Raw genomic sequence first — 23,239 nt, 5'->3', positions numbered from 1 at the left:
ATGCTGTGTATTTTTTTTCTCCATGTTCTTTGTCACCCTTCTTTCAACTTACTCACTTTAGTCTGGGTAGACTGAGTCATTGTGGACGAAAAATTCCCTGGTAGCACATTCCTCCCATTACTCATCCAAATGGATGCTGTACAGACCTATGAAGGGGCTGAACTAAGCTTCTGGCCCCATATATTCTCCATCACTAAGATGCCCTCTGCCCCACCCTCTTCCCGTAACCCCATACATTTACCATGGCCAATCCATCTCACCTCAACATCTTTGGACACTAAAGAGCAAACTATCGTGGCCAATCCAATTAACCTGCATATCTCTGGGAGGAAACCTGAGTACCTGGAGAAAACCCATGCTGACATGGGAAGAACATGCAAACTCCACTCAGACAATGACCCAAAGCTGGAATTGAACCTAAGCCCCTGGTGCTGTGAGACAGCAGTGCTAACCACTATGCCTCCTAACCCATCCATGTTTTTGTTGCCTCTGATTATTACAAGGATTTCCTGGCCTGATCCCTCCTTGCAATCTCTGTAAACTTGAAGTCACCCAAACCTATACTACCCCTAACCTGACTTGTGTCAAGTCCTGTTTGATCCATCATCCCTATGCTTGCTGATGTACATTGGTTCTGGATCTGGCAACACCTCCATTTTAAAATTCCCATCCTTGTGCCCAAACCTTTCCCTAACACTGTGACCTCCCCCAGGCTACAACTCTTTGAGAACTTTTTTGAATCTCCTTCCTGACCTTATGAATAGCCCCAGTAGGTCCAAAGCTCTAGAACTTGCTCTTTAAAATCTCACCACCTCAATTCCTTTAATTTGCTTCTTAAAACTTATCAAGTTTTTGATCATCTTTCCTAATATCTCTTTGTGATTTGGCGTCAAATTATGTCTGATGCAACTCCTTTGAAGCTCGTTGGGACATTTTTACTAGATTAAAGCCACTAAATTCAAGACTTTCTTGTTTATTCAGGTTTAGCAGATTCATTCAGCACATACTCTTTTCTGAGGAGTGAATGAGATGGCCTGACTCTCTCTCCCATGTTTAGTAATTTCTGATTTTTGCTGAGTTAGTTGTCTAAAGTACAGCATCAGTTGAAGTGCTACATTGAGTGCCCCTGGACTAAGGCACGGAAAGATCAGTCAGCATTCCTTTTCACTCCGCAGTGACCCAGTTGGAAAATCTGTGAAATTGGATGCAAGGGTAAATTCAGCCTCAGTTGTCATGGCTCCACAGTTAAGCAGGCTCACAACTGAAGAATGGCTATTTATCAGGGTACCAAATGGCTGCCAATAACTCTGAAAGTGAATACAAGAAGTCTGTGCCTTCAGTAGGGCAAAGGGAAGAAAATTGGAACACAATTTTATGATGGTATACATGAAAGTTTGTTTGAAATACCCCATATATTACATTATTTTTTTCTTTTAAACACTTCAGTGGTTTGGGTACAGTTTATAATCTATCATTTGATAATTCTGGTGGTTTCTTTAAACACTGGGCCAGATTTTCACCACAAAGGTCGATAGCTCAAGTCAGAACATTTCCTGACTTAGCTTACCTGCCTTTGTTTAAAGGGTCCTGTTACACCCCATTTTGACTTTGGAGAGGTGAGGGCCAGACTCAGGCGAGTCCACTGACCCAAAAGCAGATCCGAGGCGGTCATGTGGGTGGGCAAGTGCCAAGACAGGGGGTTAGAAAGCCCACCTCAGTTCTCTGGGACCTGATTCAATTATCTTAGAAGCTGTTAGGCTCTCTATCCATCACCCCTCACACGACCTTACCCATCCACCTACTCCAGCATGACCACTCCATGCCTGCACATTCCCTCCAACCGTTCTGCATGACCCTCCATGTCAACTCATGCCCTTATTTACTCCCCCATAGCCTCTCCTTGCCACTGATGCTCTCATGTCTCTTCCTACTCTTCATGCCACCTCATTGGCCACTCACCCAGTATCCACCATGGACATACCTCAGACATTAGGTGGAAATGAGGAAAAGTAATTTCTAAGAGTCGAATACAGTTCTCACTCATACACACTTGATAGAAAAAACTTCTCTAAATGAAATCGATTCAAAGCTTTTAAACATCCTTCAGTGTTCAATCCCTTATAAAAACAAATACACTTTCAATCAGACCCTATATCATATATAGCTAATCGTTTAATAGCATTTTTAAAGAGACAAGTGAACTCAGGACATTCTGCTAAGGTAATTGTGGTGTTTGAAGCTCAGCCATGCATTAATAATGAAATATAGATGATCTGGAGGAGGGAACCGAGTGTAGGGTGTCGAAATTTGCTGATGACACCAAGATTGGGGGAAAGGCAAATTGTGCGGAGGGTGTGGAGAGTCTGCAGAAGGATCTAGATAGGCTGGGCGAATGGGCCAGGAAATGGCAAATGGAATTTAATGTTGGCAAGTGTGAGGTGGTCCACTTTGGTAGGAAGAATGGTAGGAAGGACTATTACTTACGGGGCGAAAAACTGCAGCAGGCGACGGTGCAGAGGGACCTCGGGGTCCTTGTGCATGAGTCGCAAAAACCCAGCCTGCAGGTGCAGCAGGTGGTCAGGAAGGCGAATGGGATGCTGGCCTTCATAGCGAGGGGGATTGAATATAAAAGTAGGGAGGTCTTGCTGCAGCTGTATAGGGCATTGGTGAGGCCGCAGCTGGAGTACTGTGTGCAGTTTTGGGCGCCGCACCTGCGCAAGGATATTTTGGCCTTGGAGGGAGTGCAGAGGAGGTTTACTAGGCTGATACCGGAGTTGAGGGGGTTGAGCTATGAGGAGAGGCTGAATAAACTAGGCTTGTACTCGTTAGAGTTTAGAAGAATGAGGGGAGATCTCATTGAGACGTATAAGATGATGAATGGGATGGATAGGATAGAGGTGGAAAGACTCTTCCCGCTCAAAAAAGACAGTAGGACTAGGGGGCACAGCCTCAAGATAAAGGGGGGGCGGTTCAGAACGGAGTTGAGGAGGAACTTCTTCACTCAAAGGGTGGTGAATCTCTGGAATTCTCTGCCCGTTGAAGTGGTGGAGGCTGCCTCGCTAAATATTTTTAAGAAGCGGGTTGATGGGTTTTTGATAAGAGAGGGGATTAAGGGTTATGGGGAGAGGGCGGGAAAGTGGAACTGAGCCACGACAGATCAGCCATGATCTTATTGAATGGCGGGGCAGGCTCGAAGGGCCAGATGGCCTACTCCTGCTCCTATTTCTTATGTTCTTATGTTCTTATAATGACCATTGGGAAATGTCAGCAAAGAACTCTTTGAAATTGCACATACTAATAGCAATGTGTTTTCAAGCCTAGACCAGATGCCCTGGCAATCATAACCATCTTGATTTGCATGAACTGCTTAAGCTTGTTTTTTTTCAAGTTTTTAAAGAACAGAGGATTTTTTAAAAATCAGATCATGATATCTAAACAGACCTTATCCACACTTCAAGAGTGCTTACACCTGGTCCATCTTCATACATTCACACAATATGGAATAAGAGCTTTGGACCAGCCAAATTGGGGTCTGTTGAACTCAGGACTAAGATCAAATTTTTCCAACCTGTGTGATTTCTTTCCCTTTCACTTGCCAGCAAAAAATCCTTCTGTTAGAAATGAGGGCAAGAATTCCACACCCCGCTCTTTCTGACTTGGATAAAATCCAGACCACAGAGTCTAATTTTTGCAGAGAATTCTTTGGTTTGGGATTGCTGTATTGTTAAATTCTGAACACTGATCTTCATGATATGAGGTAGAGCGAGAGAGCTGTAACAAAGAAATAGAAGATTTCACTTATTTTGTCTCTACTGTGTTGTCGTTAATTTCTACACTTTCTCTACTACCCCGAGAAAGTATTAGATGAGTTCTCATGGAGAATTGCTGAAATTGCTGGATGGGACTGCTTTTAGTGGGCAAACCTGGGTGGAATTCTCCCTAAAAAATTTTAAGTGCTAAATCATGTACTAACCTGTAAATCCTGCTGGTTTTTTTAGCGGGATTTTCAAAATAAATCCCCCACACTCTGTGCGTTAGAGTGCCCGAATGTGAATTTTGTTAAAAATCAGTGGGGGTGAGGGCTTGTTCCTGATGGAGAGCCGACAGCTGAGCAGGCCACTGTGCATGTGCCGATTGGTCATAGCAAAGGTTGGCACATGCGCAGCAGCCCCATACTGCCAGCCTCCCGATCACTGGCCAGTTCAATTGCTGGCCAGCCTCACAACCCCGAATTGCTGGCCTTTGAGCCCCCATTCCCCAATCACTGGCTTCCTTGAAGTGTCCTCACTAGCCCCAAACCCTCACCCCCAAATCACCCCCACACAATCCCAATCAGGCCTTCCCTCGCTCTGTCACTGATCAAAAGTGCAGCGTGACAGCAGGGCCTGCCAGCCTCACAGATCTCCCTGTTCACCACAGAGTCCCCGCCCATTTTGTATTGTGTGGTGCCAAGGTACCCCCAAGGTATTGTCACTTTGTCCCTTGGGCTAGGCTGGCACTGCCAAGCTGGCAATGCTCAGGGAGGCACCCCCTTAACCCTAGTCACCTGTGGGGACGCCGTGGCCTCCTTTCATTACAGCAGAGTCGAACTACCAGCTCTCTATTAGTGGGGGACTGTTGTAAACCCTGCTGGACTGAAATCCCCCTGGAGAGAGGGGGGGAAAAGGCTAGCAGACCCAGAGACTTCAGTCCTGGGCCCACTGATAGGATTTAAATTAGAATTTTAATATTTTAATTCTACTGACAACCTCAGAAATCCGGCGGCTGAGACACGTGAAGGCCGTGGCGCCCAGCGGGAAGTTCACTATGTGACCCCCGCTTATGTCGCTTGGCCCACTGCGCTGCTAGAGCAGCACAATGGGCTGGGAAATTCGCCCGCGACCCCGTGTCTTTCATTCAAGCTGTGAAAATACATCTGACAGCTGTCTCTCAAACTTCCTATGGTATTGCTGCCAGAGCACTTTGAGCTCAGTAACAATTGCATCCAAAAACTCCCTAATTCTATTCCAGTATCAATTATTAGTCTGCTTCATGATGGGTGCTGATTTCATTTGGGAGTCACTTTGTAAATTGTGTTTACCCCAGTCCAACGCCGGCATCTCCACTTCATTTGGGAGGGCAAGGCCACGGGGCAAGCTCTCTATATAAAGCCTGTAGTTCTAACTTTGTGTCCTCACAGATGCCTGATGGCTCTGCAGCTGCAAATAGAAACATAGAAAATAGAAGCAGGGCTCGGTCATTCGGCCCTTTGAGTCTGCTCCACCATTCATTTTGATCATGGCTGATCATCAAAATCAATATCCCGACCCTGCCTTCCCCTCATTTCCCTTGATTGCTTTAGCCCCAAGAGCTATATCTGATTTTTTGTTGAAATCGCACAATGTTTTGGCCTCAACTATTTCATGTGGTAGTGAATTTCACACATTCACCACTCTCTGGGTGAAGACATTTCTCCTCACCTCAGTTCTAAAAGGTTTACGCCTTATCCTCAAACTTTGACCCCCTAGTTCTGGACACCCCTCCTACGGGGAACATTGTTTCTGAATCTACCCTGTCTAAAGAATGTTAACATTTTCTATGAGATCCCCTCTCACTCTTCTAAACTCCAATGCATATAATCTCAACCAACAATAGCCTCTCCTCATGTGACAGACAACTGACAAACAACTACGCCTAAAAAAACTCACTGCTTGATGTGGAAGTTGGGCTGAGACTGTACTGTAGGAGATTTGAGTGATATGTGTTTCTCTGTGTTTTCTGTTCTCCCATTCTCTCCTCTCCTTTCTTGAAGGTACTGATTCATGCAGAGAATGCAGAAATATGGTTCCACAGACATTGACCACCTCCTTCAATCATATTCTGTAGCACTAAGGGCTGAAATTTGCCACCACTCTAACCTTGGAGCAAGGCAAAAGTTGGAGTGCCTGTGGCCTTAAAGGTGACCATAGCCATCAACATTATGCATTGGGCTCCTTTCATAGAATCCCTACAGTGCAGAAGGAGGCCATTTGGCCAATTGAGTCTGCACCAGCTGTCCAACACTGCAGCTTACCCAGGCCTACCCCCTAACTATTCCCACAACCCCATGCATTGCTGTGAGGCTAACCACTGTGCCACTATATATATGATGTGGAGATACTGGTGTTGGACTGGGATAAACGCAGTAAGAAGTCTCACAATACTAGGTTAAAGTCCAACAGGTTTATTTGGTAGCAAATGGCACTAGCTTTCGGAATGCTGCTGCTTTGTCAAGTGAGTGGGAGTTTTCCCACTCACCTGATGAAGGAGCAGCGCTCCGAAAGCTAGTGGCATTTGCTACCAAATAAACTTGTTGGACTTTAACCTGGTGTTGTGAGACTTCTTACCTCCCTATATATATGTCAGAGAAAGTTTACTGTAGAAAACTTAACAAGATTTTTTAAAATATAGTTTTGTTGTGTTTAAAAGGACTCTGATTTATTTGTGTCGTAGGAATGCGAAAGCCCCACAATGGGCAAACATTAATGTTCCTAGGAGAGGGTTGGCAGGTGAGGGGGAAGAGCGGTGAGAATCTTTCCAAATGGAAGAAATGGGGGACTAGGGTTGCTCTGTTTGGCAATGCAGGGCACCCTCTTCTCTGGGCTATAAAGTATTCCAAGTCTGTCAGTGCAATTTTTGGCCCCCAGAGGTGCCAGTGTCAAATTGGGAAGCATTTAGATTTAAATAAATTAGCCAAGATGAGACAATGCACTAGCTGTATCTTGCTATCATAGTCATAACCCAAGCATATCACATTAAGTAGTTATGTTGCACTTTGGTACACATGTACATTGGCTTTTGCAACATGCATAGTATTCAAACTGCTTTACAGCTCCCTGAATGTTTATCATGTATTTCAGTACTACAGAAGAAGGACACACAACTTTACAGCTGCAGCTGATCATTGAAACTCTTGGGGCCGGATTCTCAAGGATGGCTGTGGGTGTGCATTGAAAATAGTGATTATGGATTGTATCACGGGATGCTGGTGCCTACAGAACTTGACACAATTTTCAAAGGTGCAGGGAGAGGGTGGGTGGACAGCAGCCACTCACCTCCAATTCATTAGTTGTTGAGCCAGTTGAGAAACTCATTAACAGTCTTCAGAGCTGCAGTTTTAAATTTTCAATCGTAAGGCGTGGGGAATATGCAGTGTCTGGAACACATCAGAGTACAGCTGTTGTGAACACAGTGGGGATCCAGGTGGGTGAATGGATGTATTGGTCAAGAAATTTAGGAAACAGATTTATATGCAACTTCACCAAATTGCCCATTGCTGGTGCTGAAAGACTTGTATTGATGAGCAGAGAGTGATTGGAGTCATGAGATCGACATGAAACTGGTGCTATCAGTTGGGCATCAGATTGGTTGAAGAAGCCCTGGTGGACAAACAAAATAAGAAGTCTCACAACACCAGGTTAAAGTCCAACAGGTTTATTTGGTAGTAAACGGCACTAGCTTTCGGAACGCTGTTCCTTCGTCAGGTGAACAGAGAGTTCTGATCACAAACAGGGTATATAAAGGCACACGGTTTACAGAATACTGATTAAAGTGCGAGTCTTCCCGTCCAACGCTGGCATCTCCACATCAGAACAAACAAAAGGCAGCTGAAGGATTCGGGATGGAAGCAAACTACTCTGACTTTGGACAGAGAAGTGAGGAGAAGCTTCAGCAGATGGTCAGGAGGAGGCCAGGGAGTGATTATGATGTAAATAATAAACAATAAAAGTACTGAGAAAATTATTGCACTGAGGCTGACTTCTGTCTGTCTATTTCATGTTGATGAAACTCCAGAGAATGGGAAGTGAGTGTTGGCAGTTGGTAGAGTTTTTTGGTGAAGCCTGTGTTGGTGCAGACTCTGGAACCATCTTGCTTCTCTGTCCTCACCCCTTCAACACTACCCAGTGTCTGCTTCTACTCTGACAAATGCTGCTCCTCACTGCTGGATGGAGCAAGCTCCATCATTAACCATCATTATCGTTGAATGGAGATGTTTCACTGCATTTCTTGCCCTTTCTTCACTGGCATCAGATTATGGACTCTTCCTTAAATGGTCCCCCTGTTGTCATGAGCCTGAGGGAACTGTTAGCAGGAATACCATCCCCATGCTCCTAAATTCCCAACTCTCCTAGTGCCCTTGTGAAGAGTACAGAAATATAAGAACATAAAAAATAGGAGCAGGAGTAGGCCATCTAGCCCTTCGAGCTTGCCTCGCCATTCAATAAGATCATGGCTGATCTGTCGTGCCTCAGTTCCACATTCCCGCCCTCTCCCCATAACCCTTAATCCCCTCTCTTATCAAAAACCCATCAACCCGCGTCTTAAATATATTTAGCGAGGCAGCCTCCACCACTTCAACGGGCAGAGAATTCCAGAGATTCACCACCCTTTGAGTGAAGAAGTTCCTCCTCAACTCCGTTCTAAACCGCCCTCCCTTTATCTTGAGGCTGTGCCCTCTAGTCCTACTGTCCTTTCTGAGCGGGAAGAGTCTCTCCACCTCTATCCTATCCATCCCATTCATCATCTTATATGTCTTAATGAGATCTCCCCTCATTCTTCTAAACTCTAACGAGTACAAGCCTAGTTTATTCAGCCTCTCCTCATAGTTCAACCCCCTCAACTCCGGTATCAGCCTAGTAAACCTCCTCTGCACTCCCTCCAAGGCTAAAATATCCTTGCGTAAGTACAGCGACCAAAACTGCACACACTACTCCAGCTGCGGCCTCACCAGTGCCCTGTACAGTTGCAGCTAGACCTCCCTACTTTTATATTCAATCCCCCTCGCTATGAAGGCCAGCATCCCATTCGCCTTCCTGACCACCTGCTGCACCTGCAGGCTGGGTTTTTGCGACTCATGCACAAGGACCCCGAGGTCTCTCTGCACCGTCGCATGCTGCAGTTATGAAGATGTATATGAAAATATGAAAGATATATCTTCTCACTGAAACCAACTGATTGCTTGTGAATGAGGACCTTCTTTCAATGTTCCCTCTTGAGTGCTGCCTCTTGCTGCTCCCCATCATTCTAGCTCACTGTGTCACTGCCTCCTTTTCTCTGTTGTGGTTCTGAAGGAGAAACAAAATACAAAACCGGCCCTTTCTATGTCCTAACAAGCTTGGATTGAAATGTCCACTTGCATAGAATAGATGATTGCCTGTTCTGCCTCTTGGTGCAAACTTTTAAACTCAGTGCAAGTTGGTCTCACATTGAGTAAACAGCGTGCTAATCTGAGGAGAGGTTCTAAGCAACTGCCTGCTCCCTTTTCCATGCTTATGAAAGAATAAAGATCCCACCTGGAAAGACCATTACTAATGCAGGCAAGTTTCCTCGGCACATTCATCTTCTTCAGCCTCCAAAAACCTCAGGGATGGAGAAACACTGAATATGAGACACATTTTTAACAACCTTGGTTGCAGCAAGCAAAAAAACTCCAGTAGTTGGGCATTGTAAAAATTATATTCTCCTGCGTGGAGTGCTGCAGTTATTGCTATCCTTGCAAACTGAAATGATGCAAGTGGTTGTCTTCCTGAACTTCGGTAGTCCTCTGGTGATAAGACTGCCATGTAATAATTTGAAAGTTTATTTGTTAGAATCACAAGTCGGCTTATCTTAACACTGCAATGAAGTTACTGTGAAAATCCCCTAGTCGCCATACTCAGGCTCCTGTTTGGGTACACCAAGGGAGAATTTAGCATGGCCAATGCAACTAAACAGTATGCCTTTCTGTGGGAGGAAACCAGAATATCCAGAGTAAACCTGCGCAGATATGGGGAGAACATGCAGACTCTGCACAGAAAGTGACCCAAACCAGGAATTGAAGCCAGCTCCCTGGCACTGTGGAGCAGCAGTGCTAGCCACTGTGCTGATCACAAGGGAGCAAGTTCCCTAAGCTACTTTCTGAAAGCCCAGAATATTCATGGCCTTTTGCCCCATTTGATGTGGATGTGCTGAGTGTCAGTATGTACTACCTGGGAAGGAGAACCACAGTTCATTGCCTTGAAGTCAGCTACAGATAATACTGACCTAAAAAAACCCACAGGAAACTGACATGCTTAATGAGTCCAGCAGAGAATCAGTAAAATTAAAATTCACACAATTCATGGCCCCTGCTTGCCAGAAAATCTAATCTCAACACCCACATGTGTGAGTCATGTCCATTTTAAGTCAGGATGATATCCCTACCTTAATTTTCTCCTTTCCATCCTCCTTATGGCTCTTCTTCAAGATTCCACTCCCAATTCTGGCAGCATCTGACCCTGAATTGACCTGGCTTGATGTATTGCTGCACTTTCAAATCTTTAGTTCAAACCTTTTATTGAACTTATCGCTGAACCTTTGATTGAAAAATTTATTCCACAAAAGCCCAAGATGTTCACAAAACCACAGAATAAAAGTCTTTTTAAATAGTCGGTTATTCTAAAATTAGGAGAAATGATTGAAAGGATCTGCGTTTACTGAGAGCTCCAGCTCACCAGAAACTGCCTTACCATGAAATGACGCTGAGTATGAGGAGGGACCCTGCTTAGATAAAACCTAACAAGCACGCAGCTCTGAATTGATGCTTGCTTAAAGATCACACAAAGGCACAGTTCACTCTTTGTTGGAGCACGATTTTAAATTGATATATTTGGTTGATCCCTATGATTTTCTTGACTTCCCAGCAGTATCCCTGAAGCAAAACAAGCAGCTCTGAGGTCAAGCGACACATTAGTATGTCAGGATTTTAAGTTTTGTGACAGTCCTTCACAAATAGAAACCATCCTTTTGGCTTATATCACTCAAAGCAATCATAATTACAATCTACACATGCATCTATATCGAGTTTAAAAGGGAATCGGAATCTAAGGAAAGGTGCCAGATGCTTTAATCCCTAAACATTTCCACTGAACCACCATGAACAGATTACCCCTGAGACTGTGGTTTGTGATATATTTAACACATTAATTTCTGAACTACATGACAGGAGCTCTGTTATGCATCTAGGTTATAGCTTAAATGGAATGCAAAGCATCAGTGCAATGAATATATTAAGAAAAATTCATGTTTTATGTATTTATAATTTTATCAATCTGTTTACAATACTCAGAATGATACTGGCAACTGAATGAAATAGGTCATACTGTTAAATGGATCTTATCCCTCTCTTTTGGGAGATGCTAACTAGTGGCTCCATATTGGCAACAGCCCTTCAATTCCTTACCTGATGAGTTATTTTTCATAGGACAAGTCCAGAAAATGGATTTGGGCAGACTATTCAGCCGTAGAACATATCACAGCTCAAACCTATTCCACACTTGCATTTTTCAGTGGACATTATTTTATAGAAGTAGGAATTCTGGAGCATGTGTTTGGGATTCAATTTGGGAGCTTGTGGTCTGTATCACTCAGTACAGTCCCCATTAAGCCATTGGGGAAGCTTTATATATTTGTGAATGTAGCCCAGTCTACCATTCAAACCAGCTTCCCATCCATTGACACCATCTACACTTTCCGCTGCCTTGGAAAAGCAGCCAGTGTAATCAAGCACCTCACACACTCTGGACATGCTCTCATCCACCTTCTTCTATTGGGAAAAAGATACAAAAATCTGAGATCGCATGCCAGCTGCCCCAAGAACAGCTTCTTCCCTGCTATCAGACTTTTGAATGTTTCCATCATATATTAAGCTGATCTTTCTCTTCACCCTTTCTGTTACTGCAACACAATATTCTGTACCCTCTCCTTTCCTTCTCCCCTATGTATTATGTGAATGATATGTTTTGTCTATATAATGTGCAATAAACAATATTTTTCACTTTATCCCTATACATGTGATAATAATAAATCAAGTCAAATGTATTGTTGCTGTCAGATTTGGCTGTAAGACACTCCTAGATAATATCATCAACGAAGGTTTATCGTGACAAAGTCTGCAATGGGATTACAGTTAATTTTACACATTTTATATCATTATATATATTTAATAACAGCTATTTACCTACAAATTGAACATATGAATCAATAACATTTTATTTGGTGGCTAATCACAGAGGTAAGTTTATTCGGAATTAGGCGCTCATTAGTTCTGTCAAAACAAATGTATTTCAGCTCACTGTTGCCATATGGTAGTTGTCATGGGGTTTTCTAGCTGTGACAATTTATAAACAGGGAAGTGAGAACAGACACAGATCAACTTAATATTCCTGGGATTATCATGTGGGATATAACCAGATGACAGTGAGAAAAATATTTTTTGACTGATTATTTTTCTGCAAGAATTTATTAATTTTATACTTCCTTATCCTCACAGATTTATGAAAACACATTTGGGCCCTTTTCTTTGTTTCTCTCCTCACTCCTTGCTGGTTCAGTTGGTGCTGGCTGCCACCCAATACCATACCCAGGTGGCTAATTTTCATGCAGGAAGCCAGATGATGAGTCTATTTGACCATAAGGAGCACAGCGAGTGAGCCTGTTCTTGTCCTCCAAATTGTAATGTTGTTTGCTGTCTCACAGGGAAATCTGAAGGCTTGTATGGTTGAACATAAACTGTAATTGGAAACCCATCAACTGTATGCATATACAGTGCTGCACAGGTGCTACCTCCATGCTGGCTCCTTCCAGATTCTACACACAGTCTGCCATCATATGACTTTCCACATCAAAATGTGGGTGGTGCTGTTTCCCCAATCTCACATTAACCCTTGCCCTGCCCAGGCACCCTCATACTATACTTATGCATAGACCTAGACAGCTTTCTGGTCACTGTAGTGTCAATTCTAAATAATTCCTCAATAAATATAGTTTTCTTTTCATGTTATTTAACTTTGTGCAACGGTTTTTTGGTAACTTTCTTAATTAGCAATTTATTATCTGTATAAAATAATCAATATATAAGGTGACATGGTGGCACAATGGTTAGCATTGCTGCCTCACAGTGTCAGGGACCCGGGTTTGATTCCACCCGTTGGTGACTGCCTGTGTGGAGTTTGCACATTCTCCCAATGTCTGCTCTGGGTGCTGTGATTTCCTCCCACAATCCAAAAATGTGCAGGTTAGGTGGATTGCCCATGGTAAATGCATGAGGGTACAGGGATAAGGCAGACAAGAGGGCCTAGGTGGGATGCTCTTTTGGAGAGTAGTTACAGACCCAGTAAGCCAGATGGCTTCTTTCTGCTCTGTAGGGATGGATTCTATGGCTCCTATCATGTGTTATAATATTATTATGGAGATATTTATTATCCCTGACAGTATAAAGGGTTGAAATTTAATTCCATTAAATTAAATGAAACATTAGCACAGGCAGGAATTTTATTTATTTGTTCATTTATGGAATGTGGGCATCGTTGGCTATGCCAGCATTTATTGTCCATCCTGAGTTGCCCTTGAGAAGGTGGGCTGAGCTGTTTATTCTTATTCAGTGCAAGAGTGGAAAGGGGAAGGCCAAACCATGGCATACAAGGGAAATTAGAGATAATATTGTATTAAAAGAATAAGCATACAAATTGGCAAGCAAAAACAATAGACCTGAGGATCAGCAAAGGGTGACCAAGGGATTGATTAATAAGAGGAAAATAGAGCATGAAAATAAGCTAGCAAGGAATGTAAAAACTGACTATAGAAGTTTCCACAGGTATGTAAAAAGAAAAAGATTGACAAAAACAAACATAGGCGCCTTACCGAAAGGGGAGATTTCATAATGGGGAACAAAAAGTGGTTGAGGAACAAAATTCGCACTTTGCTTCTGTCTTCACAAAGGAAGGCATAAATAATGTACCAGAAGTTCAGAGGAACACAAGTTTTAGTGAGGAGTTGAAAGAAATCAGTATTAGTAGAGAAATGGTTTTGGGGAAATTAATGGGATTGAAGGTGAAAAAATCTCCGGGGCCTGACAATCTTCATCCCAGAGTATTTAAGGAAGTGGCCCTAGAAATAATAGATCCATTGATAGACATTTTCCAAAATTCTTTGGACTCTGGAATGGTTCCTACAGATTGGAGGGTAGCTAACGAAAGCCTAGTATTCAAAAAGGGAGATAGAGAGAAAACAGGGAACTATAGACCAGTGAGCCCAATGTCGGTAGTGGAGAAGCTACTTGAGTCCATTATCAAGGATTTCATAGCATATTATCAGACAAAGTCAGCTTGGATTTACGAAAGGGAAATCATGCTTGAGAAATTTACTGGAATTCTTTGAGGATGTAATTAGTAAAGTTGACTAGGGAGAACCAGTGGATATGGTTTATTTAGACTTTCTGAAGGCTTTCAACAAGGTCTTACATGGCAGATTACAATATAAAGTTAAAGCACAAGGTATAGCCAGTAGTGTCTTGAGATGGATAGAAAGCTGGTTAGAAGACAGGAAGCAAAGAGTTGAAATAAATGGGTCTTTTTCCAATTGGCGGGCAATGACTAGTGGGGTGCCACAGGGATCTATGCTAGGACCCCAGATGTTCAGATATATTCATGATTTGGATGAGGGAACTAAAGGTATTGCCTCCAAATTTGCAGGTGATGTAATGTTGGGTGGGAGGCTGAGCTGTGAGGAGGATGCAGAGACGTTTCAGCGTGATTTGGACAGGATGAGTGTGTAGGCATATGCATGGCAGATACAGTATTATGTGAATTAATGTGAGATTATCCACTTCGATGGCACATTATTATTTAAATGGGTGTAAATTGAGAGGTGGATGCTCAGTGAGACCTTAGGTGTCCTCATGCAAAAGTCGCTGAAAGTAAGCGTATAGGTTCAGCAAGCAGTAAAGAAGGCAAGTGGTATGTTGGCCTTCACGGTGAGAGGATTTGAGTTCAGGGATAGGGATGTTTTGCTGCAATTATGTAGGGCATTGGTGTGGTCACACCTGGAGTATTATGTGCAGTTTTGGTGTCTGTATCTGAGGAAGGATGTTTTTGCTATAGAGGGAGTGCAGCGCAGGTTTACAAGCTGATTCCTGGGTTGGCAGGTCTGTCACATGAGGACAGACTAAGTTAGTTAGGGTTATATTCACTGGAGTTCAGAAGAGTGAGAGGGTATCTCATTAAAACTTATATAACTCTAATAGGGTTAGACAGGTAGATTCAGAAAAAATATTCCCAATGGTAGGGGAGCTTAAAGCTAGGGGTCATAGTTTGAGGATAAGGGGTAGTCCTTTTAGGGCTGAGGTAAGGAGACATTTCTTCACCCAGAGAGTAATGAATATATGGATGTCACTATCACAGAATGTAATCGATATAGTAGATACAGCTCTTGGGTCTAAAGGGATCAAGGGGTATGGGGGGAAGGGGGAATCAGGATATTGAATTTAATGATTAATTGTAATTATAATGAATGGTGGAGCATGCTTGAAGGGCCAAATGGCATATTCCTGCTTCTATTTTCTATGCATGTTTCTATGTATTTCGACCTAGCATGAGTGAAGTAACAGCGATATATTTCCAAGTCAGGATGATGAGTGAATAAACAGATATACAGCTCATCTGACACCCCCTCCCTGCACCCCTGACATCTGATCTCCATCTGCAGCTTCTAGTTGTCATTGCCATCATTTCCCACCCTTGCTGGACTCAGTTTCTTCCCCTCCCAACCTTCATTTACCTGAACCAAAAGTGCACATGATGTCATCAGTGAAAGACCCAGAAACTGTCAACACCGAAGCTTCATTTTGACGCGATTGACAGGCTGGCTACCCAGTTGTGTTGGGAAATTTTCATTTTCAATATGCATCCTCTGGCAGCCTCCTGAGGTACATGTAAAATAGAATAGTCAGGGTTTTCAATTCTGTGCTGTTGATTATGAGCCATATTTTCCTTTAGAGGCAGAGCAGGCAATGATAAGTACATTGATGTGGCACAGTGGTTAGCACTACTGCCTCACAGTGCCAGGGACCCGGGTTCAATTCTGGCCTTGGGTCACTGGCTGTGTAGAGTTTGCACTTGCTCCCCATGTCTGTATGGGTTTCCTCGGAGTGCTCTGGTTTCCTCCCCCAGTAAGAAGTCTCACAACACCAGATTAAAGTCCAACCAATTTATTTGATAGTAATCCCACAAGCTTTCAGAAACACTGTTCCTTCGTCAGATGTGTGGAAGGTTCTGATCAGAGAAGGGCATAAAAAGTCGCACACAGTTTTACAGAATACTGATTAGAATACAAGTCTTTACAGCTAACCTGCTGTTCAAGTCTTAAAGATGCCGACAATGTGAGTGGAGATAACATTAGCAGCGGTTAAAGAGACGTATTGTCTCCAGACAGGACAGTAAGTGAGATTTTACAAGCCCAGGCAAGTCATGGGGGTTTACAGATAGTGCGACACATCTCCATCAAGGACGGTCACCTCAGCACCTCACTGTACCTCAAGCCCACAGATAACCTCACGATGCTCCACTTCTCCAGCTTCCACCCTAAACATGATAAAGAAGCCATTCCCTACAGACAAGCCCTCTGTATACACAGAATCTGCTCAGATGAGGAGGATCGTGACTGACACCGCCAGACGCTGAAAGATGCTCTCATGAGAACAAGATATGGTGCTCAACTCATCGATCGACAGTTCCAACACGCCACAGCAAAAAACTGCACCGACTTCCTCAGAAGACAAACATGGGATACGGCGGACAGAGTACCTTTCGTCGTCCAGTACTTCCCCGGAGCAGAGAAGCTACGACATCTTCTCCGGAGTCTTCAACACATCATTGATGAAGACGAACATCTCACCAGGGCCATCCCCACACCTCCACTTCTTGCCTTCAAACAACCGCACAACCTCAAACAGACAGTTGTTCGCAGCAAACTACTTAGCCTTCAGGAGAACAGCGACCACGACACCACACAACCCTGCCATAGCAACCTCTGCAAGACATGCCGGATCATCTTGCAACTTGGCCAACGTTGTCTACCTAATACGCTGCAGGAAAGGATGTCCCGAAGCTTGGTACATTGGGGAGACCATGCAGATGCTACGACAACAGATGAATGAACATCGCTTCACAATTACCAGACAAGACTGCTCCCTTCCTGTTGGTGAACACTTCAGCGGTCACGGGCATTCGGTCTCTGATCTTCGGGTAAGCGTTCTCCAAGGCAGCCTTCACGACACACGACAGCGCAGAGTTGCTGAGCAGAAACTGATAGCCAAGTTCCGCACACATGAGGATGGCCTCAACCGGGATCTTGGGTTCATGTCGCACTATCTGTAACCCCCATGACTTGCCTGTACTTGTAAAATCTCACTTACTGTCCTGTCTGGAGACAATACACATCTCTTTAACCCCTGCTAATGCTATCTCCACTCACATTGTCGGCATCTTTAAGACTTGAATGGCCGGTTAGCTGTAAAGACTTGCATTCTAATCAGTATTCTGCAAACTGTGTGTAACCTTCCACACTCCTGACAAAGGAACAGCGTTTCCGAAAGCTTGTGGGATTACTTTCAGATAAACTGGTTGGACTTTAACCTGGTGTTGTGAGACTTCTTACCGTGTTTACTCCAGTCCAACACCAGCATCTCTACCTCATTCCTCCCACGGTCCAAGGATGTGGTTAGATGGATTGACCGTGTTAAATTACGCCTTTGTGTCCAAAGATGTGTAGGTTAGGTGAATTAGTAATGGTAAATGTGTGGGGATTGCACCTGGATATGGTGATCTTTTGGAGAGCCGGCGCTGACTCAATGTGCCTTCTGCACTGTCAGAGTTCTATTGGCTGTAAAGCACTTTACATAGGATTTGGTCAGATGAGGAGGATTGTAACAGACATCTCCAGATGCTGAAAGATGCCCTCATAAGAACAGGATATGGCGGTTGACTCACTGATCGACAGTTCCGATGCGTCACAGCAACAAACTGCACCAACCTCCTCAGAAGACAAACATGGGACATGGCGGACTGAGTACCGTTCGTCGTCCAGTACTTCCCCAGAGCGGAGAAGCTATGACATCTCCGGAGCCTTCAACATGTCATCGATGAATCCCCACACCCCCATTTCTTGCCTTCAAACAACTGCACAACCTCCATCAGACTATTGTCTGCAGCAAACTACCCTGCCTTCAGGACAACAGTGACCACAACACCACACAACCCTGCCACAGCAACCTCTGCAAGATCATCTCTGCCAGATCATCGACATGGATGCCATCATCTTACGTGAGAAACCATCCACCAGGTACACAGTACATGCACTTGGAACTCAGCCAACCTAATATGCTGTAGGAAAGGATGTCCCATGGCATGGTACCCTGGGGAGACCATGCAGATGCTACGACAATGGATGAATGAACACGGCTTGACAATCACTAGGCAAGACTGTTCTCTTCCTGTTGGGGAACACTTCAGCAGTCATGGGCATTTGGCCTCTGATCTTCGGGTAAGCGTTCTCCAAGGCGGCCTTCACGACACACGACAATGCAGAATCGCTGAGCAGAAACTGATAGCCAAATTCCGCACACATGAGGATGGCCTCAACTGGGATCTTGGGTTCATGTTACACTATCTGTAACCCTCACAACTTTACTGGGCCTGCAAAATCTCAGTAACTGTCCTGGCTGGAGACAATACACATTTCTTTAACCTGTGCTTAACCCTCTCTCCATTCACATTGTCTGTACCTTTAAGACTTGATTACCTGTAAAGACTCGCATTCCAACCATTATTTTGTAAATTGAGTTTGTGTCTTTTTATGTCCAGTTTGTGAACAGAACTCCCTCTTGCCTGATGAACGGGCAGCGCTCTGAAAGCTTACGGCTTGTGCTACCAAATAAACCTGTTGGACTTTAACCTGGTGTTGTGAGACTTCTTACTGTAAAGCATTTTTGATAGATCCTGGGGTCATGACAAATGCATGTATTTTGTTCATGATGATAATTGCTGTGTGCTGGCCCAACGGAAAAGTTTATAGACATTGGATTCATACGTGATTGGACTCTGCAATGATATCCCTCCACCATCAAAATGTTTAGCTTGCCAGGTGAAGATTGGCTTTTTGCGTGAGTTCTAATGATAACCAGTACAAGCCATCACCTTCAGAAGAGGTGAAACATTTGGAAGGACAAAGGAAACAAGACTATTTCTGCTTCAGAGGTGTGGGAATTCAGAACAGATGTTAGATGATCAATACCCGAGACTCCCTGATATTTTTGGACGATAAACCCTTTTTTGCCGGATTTTAGATTCATTGCTTTATGTTGGCGCCATCCACTGGTAGGTAAACCAACTGCAATGGCCAAAATGGAAGCGTTTAGTGCGGTGGTACTCCAGCCATATGAGCAGATTTTGAAATTAGTGTATCTAACCTTAGCTATCTTTAATGTAAGTCACCTGTTGCCTGACTTTCAGCCTGAATAATTTCCCAAATTACCCTTGTTGTTTAAAGAATTATTAATAAGTAAATACTTATAAAGTTTAGTTATTAGTTACAAGTAAGACTTACATTATCACTGCAATGAAGTTTCTGTGAAATTCCCCTAGCCACCACAGTCCACACCTGTTCAGGTCAAAGCACCTAACCAGCACATCTTTCAGACACTGGCAGGAAACCGGAGAAACCCACACAGACACGGGGAGAATGTGCAACTTCTACACAGACAGTGACCCAGGCCAGGAATTGAACCCAAGTCCCTGGCACTGTGAGGTCGCAGTTATAACCACTGTGCCACCATGCCACTAGTATAAAGGCTAAGTGTAGGGGAGTGGGACTAACTTGATTGATCTTCAACAGAACTGTTTCAGATTTGTGTTATACTATTCTATGATTCTAAGATTACATTTTAAATAAAATAAAAGCAGATAGATTTGAAACATGAAGTTATCGATATTTTATCTGGGAATTTATTGTTTTAAAAATTGTTATGTAAAAAATGCAAGAGTGCATTCTCATTTGAATTTGGGGTGTAAAATCTCCTCCATCAGTCTGCTGCTACAAAATTACAGCAGAATTATTATCCCAAAGGTGAAGTCACTTTAAGAACTAATTTAAGTGGGGTCAAGGGAGAATGCTGATCCTTTCTAATCATTTCCCCCAAGGTCATTCCAAATGTCTATCAGAATTACATAAGTGACATTAAAATCTTCCCCCAGAGGCAGATAGAAAACTATTTTGTGTGCTGCTGTTGCATTTTTAGAATTTATTAATTTAACTATACTTTGATAACACAAAGCTGTCCACAAAAAGGATGTGCTACTACTGAAGGTGGTTATTTACTTTAATATCAATCTCTTTAGTTCTTTGGAGAATAACTCCGGACTTTTGCTGCTTAGCTTAGTTAGCTATCTTCAAAGTACTGCTTTGCACTTGCAACATGGATACCCCAGGAATCCCTTTGCAATGAGTTCAATGACTGTAGCAATCATGGTCACCCTGGCCTTGAGTATCATTTTTCTGATCAGCTGCAAACCCTGTATGCCAATGCTAAATTTGCAGAGTGCTTTTATTATGTTCTTTCCGCAAAGAAATCAGCCTGCCAGGTCTATTCACTAAAGACAGGGTGGCAAGGTGTACATAAGAACATAAGAAATAGGAGCAGGAGTAGGCCATCCAGCCCTTCGAGCCTGCCCCGCCATTCAATAAGATCATGGCTGATCTGTCGTGTCTCAGTTCCACATTCCCGCCCTCTCCCCATAACCCTTAATCCCCTCGCTTATCAAAAACCCAGCAACCCGCGTCTTAAAAATATTTAGCGAGGCAGCCTCCACCATCTCAACGGGCAGAGAATTCCAGAGATTCACCACCCTTTGAGTGAAGAAGTTCCTCCTCAACTCCGTTCTAAACCGCCCCCCCTTTATCTTGAGGCTGTGCCCCCTAGTCCTTGTGCAGTCTTGGTTTATTATCTCACTTCGATTACCAACCTTACCAGCAGAAATCAGCTTATGGTCCATTCCTCAACTCGAGGGGCCACTGAAGCCAGGTTTTACTGTCTGGATAGATTTGGATTCACCTGACGAAGGGGCTAACCCGAAAGCTAGTGAGTTTACTATCAAATAAATCGGTTGGACTGAAACTTGGTGTTGTCAGACTTTTTACTAGATTTGGAGGATCACTATTATATGTTCTTCAGCATGGCTGCCATGTTATGGTTACTTGCCTTTCACGCCATTTCTATTTCAGAAATGACTGGAACTAGAGTTCCAAGAGAAGATTGGGAAACTTGGATTCATCAGGATTAGCGGAGGGCTCTGTCATGCTGGAGGCAAGTAGGGATATTATTAATCTTTTAAGGTTAAATTTGTCTTGTTGGAAACCTTCCAACTCTCCATTCTATTTATTTGTAAATGTATTGACCTTCCATTGTCTGGTAAGGTCACCAGGAATGCATCTTCAATGTACCCTGTGCTTTTGGTCATCAGGGGGGCACAGTGGCACAGTGGTTAGCACTGCTGCCTCAGGATCAGGGACCCGTGTTCAATTCTGGCCTTGGATGATTGTCTGTGCAGAGTTTGCATGTTCTTCCCTTGTTTGCGTGGGTTTTCTCTGGCTTTGGTTTCCTCCCACGCTTCAAAGATGTGCGGGTTAGGTGGATTGACCGTGCTAAATTGACCCTAGTGTCAGGGACATTAGCAGGGTAAATATATGGGATTAGGGGGATAGGGCCTGGATGGGATTGTTCTTAGTGCAGACTCATAGGGCCAGATAGCCTACTTCTGCACTATAGGGATTTTATGATTTTCCCTTTGGCTATGCTTAGAAACTCTGTGTCTCCTCCCAATACAACTTGGCCCTAAAGACGGCTGCTGAAATATATCCACGCACAAGCACTGGTCTGCCAATGCTCAGAAAACCAATGACACTGTCCCCAGTATGTGGCTTTGATTATTTTAACCACTGTCTGTGACCTTAATTGCAGAGCTGATTATGAACTGCGACTGAGTGAAATTGTGGGCAATTCATCATTAAAACAGGATTCTCCTTTGATATAGGAGAGAGCAGCTAGACAAAGCCATTTTTCAGAATTGTTTTCTCCACCACCAAGACATGAGCAGGGCACAGGATCCTCATGCACAGGATATAATCCTGCTACAATATGCATTGAGTAACTAAGACAGATTTGCTTCATAATCTCATCCAAATTTGAAAAGGAAAAAAGTAATTGCAAAATGTAAAAATTACAGCTTTAAACACCGGTTCCTTGCTCAACACCTAATATCACCTGCGCCTCGCCCACTCTAGGTTCAGACACACCCAATACCATGTTCGGAAATTATGTTGAAATAGAAAAATTCCCATTAATTCCTGTACACGACGTAGCCTGATGTTTTATTTCCTGTAAATCCAGATCTGTGCTAAAACAGCTGACGTAGTGGAGAAACACTCGTGTCCATGTGCTGTATTGGCAACACACGTAGCCTTTATAAATGACCAAAGCCTCTATGTGTGAAGATCCCTCTATATGAGAATTTCCTTTATGTGAAGACTTCTTTTTGTGAAGGTTCTTTCAAAGATCCATCACAGGCATCTGGACAATGTGCACCAGAGGAATGTCCCGTCTGAAATAAAAAGCACAAGTAAACAGGAACAACTGATGGCGAATACCCTCCCGATCAACCTGCTGCCCTCCCTCCCTATTGCCTCATTTTCCATTCACCTGAATAAATACCGGGGAGCCACTGTTCTCGCCATTCTCTCAGGAGCTGCCATTGGAATGCCCAGCCATTACTCACAGTCCATTAGCTTGAACACTACCATCTGCGTGTTCTCCTCCAATGCACAAGCCATCCTGATTTAGAACCAACTCACTGTTTCTTCACTGTCGTTGGATCAAATTCCTAAGAAGACCTTGGGGCGATTCTCCCAAAAGTGCTGAATTGGCGAGAAAACTGGTCTAGGTCACGACCGTCTTTTTCAGTGCAACTTCAGACCCGAATCTCCCCAGTCTGAGCAATGCATAAGTCCCAATTGCGAATATCAATAAAAACTCAGGGGAGGGCCTACTCGTGTCAGAGTCTGATAGCTCTGGAACTCTGTGCATGCACAGTAGCCTCCGATCACTGGCCAGTTCAATCGCTGGCCAGCCTGGAACCCCCGCAGTGCTGCCCCTCCAGCCCTGCTATGGCCCGATTGTGGCCCCCACAACAATTCCCAGGCCAGCCCCGACTCCCCCCCACCCCCATCCTGGAGCACCTTGATGTCCAGTCCCTCGCACTCAGCAGTGATGATCACCTCACCCCACTTCACCCTGCTGACACCCCCCAGGAGGCAGACCCCCCCAACGGGAGGCAGACTCCCCCCGCGCTCCCCCCAACCCCCAGGAGGCAAGACA

General features: G+C 43.9%; 1 long non-coding RNA gene across 3 annotated transcripts in view; it reads left to right on the top strand.

Annotated features, from left to right (window-relative positions):
* LOC145351058 (uncharacterized) overlaps positions 1-21,172 on the top strand; it is a 150,138-nt gene extending 128,966 nt beyond the window's left edge. For 2 of the 3 annotated variants that reach the window (XR_013888308.1, XR_013888309.1), the window contains exon 6: positions 6,879-7,712. This is a non-coding gene — a long non-coding RNA (uncharacterized LOC145351058). Of the gene's footprint in view, positions 1-6,878; positions 7,713-21,090 lie in introns of those variants that run through there. The other variant, XR_013888311.1, reaches the window with a different exon arrangement.
* Positions 21,173-23,239: the final 2,067 nt, after the last annotated feature.

The sequence above is a fragment of the Carcharhinus amblyrhynchos genome, chromosome 12, assembly GCF_965287045.1.
Source record: "Carcharhinus amblyrhynchos chromosome 12, sCarAmb.v2.hapA, whole genome shotgun sequence".
NCBI classification, from domain to species: domain Eukaryota; kingdom Metazoa; phylum Chordata; class Chondrichthyes; order Carcharhiniformes; family Carcharhinidae; genus Carcharhinus; species Carcharhinus amblyrhynchos.
Note: the sequence above shows the minus strand (reverse complement) of the source record. Positions and strands in the feature narration are given on the sequence as shown.